This window comes from Grus americana, chromosome 3, assembly GCF_028858705.1.
Source record: "Grus americana isolate bGruAme1 chromosome 3, bGruAme1.mat, whole genome shotgun sequence".
NCBI classification, from domain to species: Eukaryota; Metazoa; Chordata; class Aves; order Gruiformes; family Gruidae; genus Grus; species Grus americana.
The window spans coordinates 5460330-5472235 of record NC_072854.1 but is presented as its reverse complement, the minus strand read 5'-3'; positions in this window follow the sequence as shown (position 1 = coordinate 5472235).

Here is an 11906-nt window from a genome sequence, read left to right as displayed (position 1 = left end):
ATGAAGCATCAGACACATGGATTATATTCCTTGGGACAGGGAGGCAGTTAGGTTCACTGTGGACAATTCCAAGGTGGTCATAAATATCTGATTAGATTTCCTTTGTACAACATCCTGATGACAATGCTTCAAAGTAACTCATGGCAGAGGTATAATGTTTAGCAGGATAAAATAAAATTTACCTTGCAAACTTTTTTATGCACAGATTTTTCCAAGTCTTACTTTTTGCAAAGATCTTGCTTTCATTATATGAGCAGCCTTTGACTTACATGCATGTGCAATACATATTGAAGAAAAAAAAAATCAGGACTAATAGTCTTGAAAATACAAGGAATGCTAGAATTTCTCAGACCACTCAGAAAGCAGCTGGGTTTTACTGAGTCCAGAACAGGACTTTTTTTTGCCACTCTTGGCATTTTGTTCAGTAGCTAACAGTAGTTTCAGCCCTTAATCTCTACAATTCCTCTCCTTTTTTTCTCCACATTTTCTGCGTTTGTCACCATCATGAGTACTACTTATTCTTCTGATTAAAAGTATGACTGATGATTTATCCATCTTCTTGATCCCTTTCAGTTCCACAGCATAGTGCATACATATGTAGTACTATCCAGCCTAAATCCTGCCTAAATTACGACGAGATCTCAGATTTTTTGCATAAAGTCTCCCTTTTCTGGAGAAAATAAAAGTGCTCACACAGGAGGAGGTAGATATTTACATTAAGAGAACAGCATCCCTTTTGGGAAGGACTGAAGTTAGAGCTGAGAGGGAAGCACGTAAGATAAGCAGACTGGATTTTCCTCTGCAGAGGCTGCACTGTGAGCAGCCTTAAAGGTGGCTGGGTTACAAAGGGAAAATTACAGAATAGAAGAAAATGTATGCTGAAAAACACTGACAGAGAAATTGCCTGCCAGCCTGGGAGCTGTAAGCCTGGGAACTTAGCCTGAAAACTGCAGCTGGCCTCTTTGAAGTATAGCTAGGGTACCCAGAAGCCAGAGACATCCTGAGATACCATCAATAAGCACAAGAAATTGTAACAGCAATTTGCCATTGGAAAAAGTGGAAATAGTCTGGGAAAAAAAAAATAACCCACAAACTGGTCTGAAAGAACCAAAACCATCATCATCTATTGGCTGGGACAGGTGAAAAATTGAAATTAACAGAATCTATTGGCTACTCAAAGTAGTGATGTCCTATGCCTTCTTATGTTGCTATGATATAAAAATGACTTAATTTTTATCCAAAATGGAGCTTCTGTCTCTGAGAACTTCCCATTCTGCCTGTACTTTTCCTTTTTCCTTGCCTTGCCTTGCCTTGCCTTGCCTTGCCTTGCCTTGCCTTGCCTTCCCTTCCCTTCCCTTCCTTTCCCTCAGGGTAATTTCTCTGCATGATCTTTCTATGAGATCTTAGGTTCTCACCAGGGACAACTGGTCAACTCCAGACTCTGTGATACAGATCATCTTTGAAGTGAGACTGTCTGTTATCTTATTTTCCCACTTTGGGTCCACTTTTGTGGTTGGGTCAGTCTGTCCTCCCTCCTCTGGGATGGTTTGGTCCCCTTCTGGGATTGGTTTCCCCTCCCCTTTGGGATGTTTTGTCACCTTTAAAGGTGCACAAGTCCATGGGACCTGATGAGTTGCATCTGCGGGTCTTGAGGGAACTGGTGGATGAAGTGGCCAGGCCACTCTCCATCATATTTGAGAAGTCCTGGCAGTCTGGCAAAGTTCCTGCTGACTGGAAGAGGGGGAACATAACCCCCATTTTTAAGAAGGGAAGAAAGGAAGACCCAGGGAACTACAGGCCCGTCAGTCTCACCTCCGTGCCTTGCAAGATCATGGAGCACACCCTCCTGGAGACTATGCTCAGGCACATGGAAAATAAGGAGGTGATTGGTGACAGCCAACACAGCTTCACTAAGGGCAAATTGTGCCTGACAAATTTAGTGGCCTTCTATGATGGGGTTACAATGTCGGTGGATAAGGGAAGGGCAACTGACGTCATCTACCTGGACTTGTGCAAGGCATTTGACACTGTCCCGCATGACATCCTTGTCTCTAAATTGGAGAGACATGGATTTGATGGATGGACCACTCGGTGGATAAGGAATTGGCTGGATGGTCGCACTCAAAGAGTTGTGGTCAACGGCTCAATGTCCAAGTGGAGAACAGTGACGAGTGGTGTTCCTCAGGGGTCGGTATTGGGACCGGCACTGTTCAACATCTTTGTCAGCGACATGGACAATGGGATCGAGTGCACCCTCAGCAAGTTTGCCGATGACACCAAGCTGTGTGGTGTGGTTGACACGCTGGAGGGAAGGGATGCCATCCAGAGGGATCTTGACAGGCTGGAGACGTGGGCCCATGTGAACCTCATGAAGTTCAACAAGGCCAAGTGCAAGGTCCTGCACGTGGGTCGGTGCAATCCCAAGCACAACTATAGGCTGGGCAAGGAATGGATTGAAAGCAGCCCTGAGGAGAAGGACTTGGGGGTACTGATTGATGAGAAGCTCAACATGAGCCTGCAGTGTGTGCTTGCAGCCCACAAAGCCAACCGTGTCCTGGGCTGCATCAAAAGAGACGTGACCATCAGGTCGAGGGAGGTGATCCTGCCCCTCTAGTCTGCTCTTGTGAGACCCCACCTGGAGTACAGCGTCCAGCTCTGGGGGCCCCAGTACAGGAGGGACATGGAGCTGTTGGAGCGAGTCCAGAGGAGTCCATGAAGATGATCAGAGGGCTGGAGCACCTCTCCTCTGAGGACAGGCTGAGAGAGTTGGGATTGTTCAGCCTGGAGAAAAGGCGGCTCCAGGGAGACCTAACTGTGGCCTTCCAGTACCTGAAGGGGCCTACAGGAAAGCTGGTGAGGGACTGTTTATCAGGGAGTGTAGTGACAGGACAAGGGGTAATGGGTTCAAGCTGAAGGAGGGCAGATTTAGATTAGATGTTAGGAAGAAATTCTTCCCTGTGAGGGTGGTGAGGCACTGGAACAGGTTGCCCAGAGAGGTTGTGGATGCCCCACCCCTGGAAGTGTTTAAGACCAGGTTGGATGGGGCTTTGGGCAATGTGGTCTTGTGGAGGGTGTCCCTGCCTGTGGCAGGGGGGTTGGAACTAGATGATCTTTGAGGTCCCTTCCAACCCAAACCATTCTATGATTCTATGATTCTATGATTTAAGGAAAAGCATTTATTTAAATATATATTTATTTGCATTTTCAGATCTTACACTATATTGATTTAGGTGCCAGCCTGGGACAGATGTTTGCCAACAATACTGGAAGTCTTCCAGGGCTACAAGAATTGTTTCTGGTGACCACATGTCGGATCTTCTCAAAAGGTTTCTAAGGAAACACAACAGCTGTCTGAGAGGGTATCTCAAATTTCAAGTTCATACCTGTCTGAGATACAAGATCCAGTAACTGTCTAGATTACCACAGTCAGTAGACTCATCTCTGAAAAGGAAAAAACATTTTTGAATTCCCTGAACAGTTGCAAGTTTAAATATCTGAAGAGTTCCCATAAAACCGTCTCATGAAGGACATATAGCTAATGCATCAAAGAGTGTGACTTTATTGAATGACTGATAACAAAATGTATGCAAATGTAGGAAGGGATTGTCTTAATTTTGGTAGTAAAGGTTGACTGCGGATGTTCATTCTGAAATGCTACAGTAAATGTATCATCTGACTTATTGGAGTTGAACACAAAAATCTGAATTTTGCCAGATTTCACTCCTGTAAGGAAAGTTAAAATACATGAGGGATACTGACTAAGCAAGTCTGCTCAGTAAGTCTTTCAGGCAATCTGCACATGAACCCCATGGTACTGGGATGTTTCAAGATAGTTTCCATCAACTCCAGGTTTCACAGTTCTCTGGCTAATGGGTCAGCCTGTATATTTATACTCGTAAATTATATAGGGCATGATGCTACGCATTGTAGTGCATCGCAAAGCCTATTGCTTAACTTGTTAGCACAGCCCACGGCTGGATCTCAGGCTGATCAACACTCTCTAGACAATCGCAGGGTAAAGTTCAGGAGGTACCATAGACCAAGAACAATCCCCAACTAATAGTTTAGGATCCAGCCATACTGTCTGGAGTGTAACAGTTGTAGCTGGGCCCAATGACTTGTCCTCAGGGTCAGAAGACAGGCCTGGCAATGTTTACATCACTTGTACAGATGTAGTGCCAGTTGTAGAATGGAAGGACTATATGCTGTCACCGGTATGGATAATCAAAGATGCTTCACCTTACAGTGTAGTAAATTTGGGCTCTGTGTATCACATAGATAATAGAGTTAAATGGTGGGGGAGGATATATGGAGGTCAGTAGCAGTTTCTAGCGTCAATGAACAGTTCATTACAGGTTTATAAGCCATAGGTTGAACACTACTACTGCAAACCATCCCAAAAAGTTGAATAATTGCAGTCTCCCATAAAGAGCACATCTGCGCCTGAATTCACTATGGTGGAAAGTGTGGAAAGGCTCAAAGTGAAAACAAAATTCATGGTTTATGGTTTATTAGCAGTTATGAAACAACTAAAGGCCAGGACAAGTTCCTAGAGCTTTTTCCTAGCATGAGCTGCCTGTCATAGGACAAGAATCTAAATGGGCTTTATGTCTTCCAAGCTTGGCTTTCATGACTAGCTTTCCTGTTTGCCAGCCTAAAGGTAGGTTGCTGCTCTAGAGTAAGAGCAAATCACTGCTCATAACACATTGTGATACCTTAGGCTGATATATTTGTCTTGGCAAACACCTATGGAAAATTTCTATATATCGTGAAGAGAGGATCCTCTTCCCACCGGCCTGTGAATCATCTTACAATCATTTCACAATCAGTTCAGCCTGGCTTAAGACAGAATGACTCCCAGCAGTTCCCGAGGGAGTGTCATATTTAAATAATTCTGATGTTTAATGCCTACTTTTATGGACAAATAAAGATGGATTAAAAGTAGCTTTACCCTTATTTTTTATAGGATTAAAAATAAATAAAGTCTTACATTGTCCTTGAAAAACAAATTCCATCATAGAGCACTGATATGAGGGTTGCAGAACAAACAGAAACAATCCAGTTCTTGATGCTGGGGACTTTCTGTGCTAAGTGGTTCACCCAGCATTGTGGCAGATTTGTATAGCTTTGGTATGCATGCAAGTGTAGAAAATGGCTTTTAGCACTGAAAGCCACTCGGCTAGCTGGGGAGCAGAGCAGCTATCATTGTGTTTTCTCTAACACTATGTGCATATTATGGAATAGGAAGGTTTTGGCCATGTTGATTTCTTACCAGATGAGGTAGTACATAGTACTCATAGTACAGCTGTTGCCAGCTGGATTTGAGGAATTCACTTGCATTCTCCAGAATTTAAGTCTCAGCAAGGGTTTCAGACAATTGGTTCTATACTGGGCCTCAGTAATATTTGATATATTTTTGAAAATGCCAGCTGACAGAAGTTTAAGCACTCATGGTTCAGGCAGCATCTGAAAAGCAGGTTGGAAAAATGGAGGGAATAAGCAATTAGATCATTTAAAGGTTTTAGCCTGAACACCAAATCATGTTCTCAAAACATAATTAGGACAGATGTTTGCTACACTTCTTACAGCTCCTTCTCAGAGTAAGTCTAAGATCCAAGACTAGAAGGGACTTTCTGAGCTATTATGTCTAGTCCCACTAATATTGCAGATAACTGAATTAGATAGTTTCTTTTCAATTCATAAAATGTCCTCTTAAAACTAGTTTATATTTCTTTATGCGGGTAGTTTCCAAACTTTGGCCAAGCACTTTAAAATATTTACAGCTGCTGTTGGGTTGCTAAGGAAGCGTGTTAAACAGAAGTACAGAATATATCACTCCTAAGTAACAAAAGTCAACTTGCTGATGAACATGAGTTACCTTTCACTGCAGAAAATCAATATTATCTTTTTATCTGAGTACAGATAAATATTCCTCACAGCAATTTACATCATACAAGCATTGTGAGTTTACAACCTGTGAGATCTCTCCTATCTGTCCTGCCTGGACAAGGGAAAGCAGGACGGAGAAGAGCAAAATTTTAGATAGAAAACATTTAGATAAAATCATAGTCTTTTATTCTCTCTTTAATCAGTTCATGTTTAATTGCATTTTTTGAACCAGTAGAAGTAATTAAGAGACCTTGTCATGCCATGGACCACAAACTGAAAGCCATGTTAGAATAAGGCATCAGTATCTTAGCCAAAACTAACTAAGTTCAAAGCTTAGCCAAGGAGGCTTGTGGATGGATCACATATTTTCTGCTTCTTCAGTTCAAAGGAACAGCATCCTTTATACACCCTTTCTCTTGAATGTACACAAGGTAACACCCTGGAAGTAATAAGTTAATAGCAAATGATATAGAAATTATGAGATCATGAAACTGAGATCATGTGCACATAGTCTAAATAGAAGGTCAGTTTATCGCCTTTGTTGAATCACGAATGCTCAGCATTTACATTTTGCATGTATTGTGGTTTTAATCTTGAAATTTAACAGGAAAAAGGAATAATGCAAATATTGGCATTCATGAAGACTTACTGATATTTAATATTCAAGGTAACCATAAGGATAGAAACCCTGCATAAAGTTTATGTGCCATATTAATTCATAAATTCATAGTGAAGGATGACATTCGTAGAATCATAGAATCATAGAATCAATCATAGAATCATAGAATCACAGAATGGTTTGGGTTGGAAGGGACCTCAAAGATCTAGCTCCAACCCCCCTGCCGTGGGCAGGGACACCCTCCACTAGACCAGGTTGCCCAAAGCCCCATCCAGCCTGGCCTTGAACACTTCCAGGCAGGGGGCATCCACAGCTTCTCTGGGCAACTTGTGCCAGGGCCTCACCACCCTCACAGAGATCTACCCTTGCCCTAATGACAAGGATACTTGTCCTGGTTTCAGCAAGGATAGAGTTAATTTTCTTCCTAGGAGTGGGTATAGTGCTGTGTTTTGGATTTAGGATGAGAATAATGTTGATAACATGCTGGTCTTGTAGTTGTTGCCAAGCAGTCAAGGACTTCTCAGCTTCTCATACTGCCCTGCTGCAAGAAGATGGGGGGCACCCAAGAAGCTGGGAGGGGACACAGGCAGGACAGCTGACCCAAATTGGCCAAAGGGATATTCCATATCATACAACAACTTGCTCAGTATATAACTGGGAGGTTGGCCAGGAGGTGGTGTGGCTCAGAAACTAACTGAGCATCAGCTTTGGGTGGTGAGCAATTGTGCTGTGCATCACTTCATCACTTGATGATGATGATGATTGTCTTCTTTTTCTGTCCTATTAAATTGCCTTTATCTGAACCCATGAGTTTTACCTTATTTCTTTTCCATTCTCTCTCCTATCCCACTGTGGGGCTGGGGGAGGAGGGAGGAGGGAGTGACCAGCTGTGTGGTTGTTTTAGCTGCCTGCCACGTTAAACCTCAGTAATACTATGTAATACACAATGAAACATCATTCCAAAGGAAGTGGTTAGCTGGTCTATATTTTAAAAGAGGAGGCACCCAAAGAAGAATTTCATTTGCTTCAATTAGGTGTCTAGAAATAAGTCAAAAATTCTAGTTTAGTCATTCAGTTGCAGTTACAAAAATATTTGCAGAGGTTTGCCATTGAACAATTATTTAAAAATGGAATGTGACTAAAGTGCCATAGACTTTAAATGCTCTTATAATAATCAGATCCAGTGGTATTCAAGTGATCTGCTTTTTCTTGAGACAAAGTCATTGGACCTACAGTTTTAAATCTATGTTTTCTTAACAGAAATCTGCTTTCACAGAGCCTGGGATACTCAGGCCGATTTCTGGTCTATTTCCTTACTTAACATATGCTGTGGGTTTTCACACTTTATTTCCTGCTTGGAGGAAATCAAAGAAACTAGGATGATGCACAGGATAATCTTAACTTTTATAGTAATAACTCCACATACTCTGCTTGCACAATTGTCATGTGTCTGTTTGTTCACCTGAAAAAAGTCTCTTCTACGACATCTCACGGGTGATTTACAACCAGTTCTTCTGAAAGTGTGTAGTAGTAATCTCATATTTGCATTTCCTTCCAGATGAACAGGAAGATGAAGCAAGGATGACAAAGTCTGAACCTAAGTCATGTCTAATGAAGCTTCAGGGTAGATAGGGTATCCTTTTCTTTTTTCTTTTTTTCCAAAGTTTCTGTTGCTGTAGAAGGCCAAAAATATTTGATCTATTCTTTTTTTTTATTCAGCCTGTTCTCTGATGTAAAGTGATATAAAATTCTGCTCCAAAATGGATAGATAAGGCTTTTCCAATACAGTATATATTAGTATATGCTTTATCCCATAATCAAGGTACGTTTTCCTGTTGCTCAACTTCCTCCTTTTTTAGAAGTGATACAAGACTTGAGTATTTATAAGTCATATAATCTCTGACTATTTCAGAAAACTACTGACTGCTCACAGTATTAAAATATTACTCCAGTGATATCGACTGGCTAGCAAAATCATTAATTTCCTTTAGCTGGCACTGAACACACTGAACGATGATTATACAATATGTGACCTTTTCAATGCTTATAAATATTATACATGCTTTTACAGAAGTCAGTTTCAACACTGTGTCAAAATATTTACTTACTTATTGTGGATTTGAGCTTATAATGAGCTAAAGGATCCTGCCTCATTCATCCAAAGTAATTGAAGGCATAATTGACTGAAAGCAATTTCTACCAGCCACCTGCATGAAGGAGCATTTGTTAAAATTGCCTTTTCCCTGTAAGCAATTATCAGATTTGTTACTGACAGTATCACATTGAGCTTCATTAACCAACAGCTCTTGAATCCTGCAAAACTGTGCTTAAATATAATCCCAGCCTACTATGCTTGTTATTGCAAATGCATCCTGACCATAAAAATCAAACTTATTAATTGCAGCTTTATTGCTGAATGAAGCAATAGCTCAGCTAGATTTTTCTAGTTTGTGTTTGGCATGGAGATTGTGTGGTTCGAGAGGGAAACACTGTAATTATTGACAACTGAAGGGAGATTTTGTCACCTTTCTAACATCTCTAAAATCTGAGATTTGATATCGTGCTGGTTGATGTGTTAGCACAACTTTGTGTTGCAGCGCTCTCACTACTAAAAATAGTTTTGTGAGCAGTGGAACTGCTGAAGCTACAGATGGGATTTAGCTGGCGGATTAAGACATCTATATTTAAGTGGCTACATGTAGGTGTGCACTAGGTGTTCAAATCACATTGCGGTCAACAGAGCTCGGTCAGTACAGGGAAATCTACAGCTGTTTAACTGACCAAGTGCCTGAATAGCTCCAAGATTATCATCGCCTTTCTCTTGTTACAGACATAACTGTCCATTTCTATTATCTACCTAGTCAGCAATTTTAATGCAATTTTAGAAATTTAATACCTGCAATGAGTTCGATGCCACTAAGCAAAGCAACGCTAGGAAATAATCATGAGCAGTGGCACCTGGTTGCTGTGTTTGCCTGGGACTTGGCCTGCTGCTGGCCTGGGACAGTTTGCACTCTCCCAAACAATTCCTGGACATGATCTGAGAGTTAACACAGACCAAAGACCATTACTAAGAGACCATTTAGATGTGGCTGCCTGGTTTTGGATATTGAAAATTGTAATAGTATGGCATGGCTTGACTATGCATTTGTGCCTATAGGCACAGTGTTAAGTATAGCCGTAGCCAGTGAAATCCCTTTCTTTTATCAAACACTGTAGGTTGAAGATTGGGTTCAAATATTGTTAAGGTAAATAGTGACTGCCAAAGATAGATGTACAGATGAAAAGTGACTAGATACCTTGATTACATTTAAACCAGGCTAAGAATACACTAGCTGAGACAAGCGTGACTCGATTAAACTAGCCTGAAATCATATTAGTAAAATATGGGGTACAAAGTCCACTGCATGTTTACATAGGAGTTACCATGGCTGTTTCTTGAAGATCATACCTGAGATGTTTCAGGCGCACTCCTGTACTGGCACTTGTGCATTTGCCACAGTGAGCAATATTTGCTTTCTGTCACATCCACGGATGGCAATGGTATGCCAGCAGACCTCTCATTATTTGAAGACTACCTGGGTGAGCTAAACATTGCCAGCTCCTATTCTGCCACTGTGAGACCAACTACCACAATCTGCCATGTTCATGCTCTGAAAGAGGGAGTCTGCATCTCTCTGTGTGCTCAGATGAGGTCTGGTGTAGCTCCTGAAGCATGACTAGGAAATGTATGGGACGGTGCTCATGGATCCAAGCCCAAACAGCTTCAGGGACCATTCCAACACTTCAGCACTGTAGACAAAAATCAAATTCAAGTGCAAAGCCATGTTCCCCAGCACTGTTGGATGGGGACCTTTTGAGAATGTGTTCATTCAAGCAGGAGTCACAGTCTTTCGCTAACCCTCTGCACATGAAATGTAGTTTGAGTACAGTACAACATGTAATGCCTCACTGATGTGCGACAGTACACTGTGTAGGTGGAGCTCTGAACCGAAACATTTGCTAAAGCTCTTACAGTCTTAGGAAATTACCTTTGGTCTGAGGACTTGTAATGAATCATTTTACTCTGTAACAAAATTTGAAACTTAAAAAAGTTCTGAGTCTTTTAGGGAGAGATTAAAAAGCTCTCAGCTTATGTCCAGACCACAAAGTCACTCTAGCAGGAGTAGTGTGAGTTAATCCAGAACCTGAAGTACTAAAGGTAAATTTCACAAATGGTCAAGTTAACGTATCTGTGCCAGGAAGCACCAAACAGCACGTACTTGCTGCCTCAAGTTGGCTCCAGTTTGATGATTCTTTATTACATGCCATTCCATGCCGTATATAAGACCTTCCTTGCTTTGCTTTGCAGATCATTCACTGAATTCAATAACCCTATATTTCAAGCAACATGGTTTTGAAGATGAACCAGGAATTCTCTCGTAGTTGAAATTTGACTTGATTTTTTTTCTTTGGTTACTGATTGAAAAAAATCAAAAAGCTCTGGACCGATTTACAAAACAGATACAGAGGCAGCCTCTTAAATTGATGGTGCTCTTTTTGAAGTACTCAAGTCATGCAGAGTAAATCTCCTTGTTACTGTCTAACGGAACTTGATTCTGAATTGCAAAGCTTGTTGTTCCTTTCTCATGTTCCCTTCTTAAGGCTCATTTAACAAATGATTCCTATTTCTAAAATTTTTCTTACCCACTTCTGAAATTCTGTAAAACAATTGATGGGAGCAGGCTATGGGTCAAATGAATTATTCTGGAGCTTTCTCACTTTCTGTTCCCAAAACTCTGCTTAGGTTCTTCATGCCTAGTGAAATAACTTTTTAAAACTTGAAAAAAAAAAAAAAAAAGGCATCATACCCCCTCATGAAAAATCCTGTTGTGAACCATAATGGACAGAAAAAAAAGTTTAATCCAACTATCTTTAGTAGTGCCTAGAAGTACTACTCTGCCTACACTGCAAACATTACATTATTCTTCATGGGTATGGATTTGTTTGATAGAGGATCATCACAAAATTAAACTCAATATCTTTAAAGCTATCTCCTGAAAAGTAGTTTTCATTATTGATGTATTTATGGCACTATGTTAGGCCTAGTGACAGGGAAGTTAGGCATTGAAAATAAACATTTTGCAAGAAATCCTTATAGCATTAAAAAAATCTTTCCTTTCCTTTTAGGTGAGCTGTTCCCCTTCATTCACATAATTTCTATTTCATAGAATCATAGAATCATAGACTGGTTTGGGTTGGAAGGGACCTCAAAGATCAGCTAGTTCCAACCCCCTGCCATGGGCAGGGACACCCTCCACTAGCCCCCGTTGCCCAAAGCCCCATCCAACCTGGCCTTGAACACTGCCAGGGATCCAGGGGCATCCACAACTTCTCTGGGCAACCTGTGCCAGTGCCT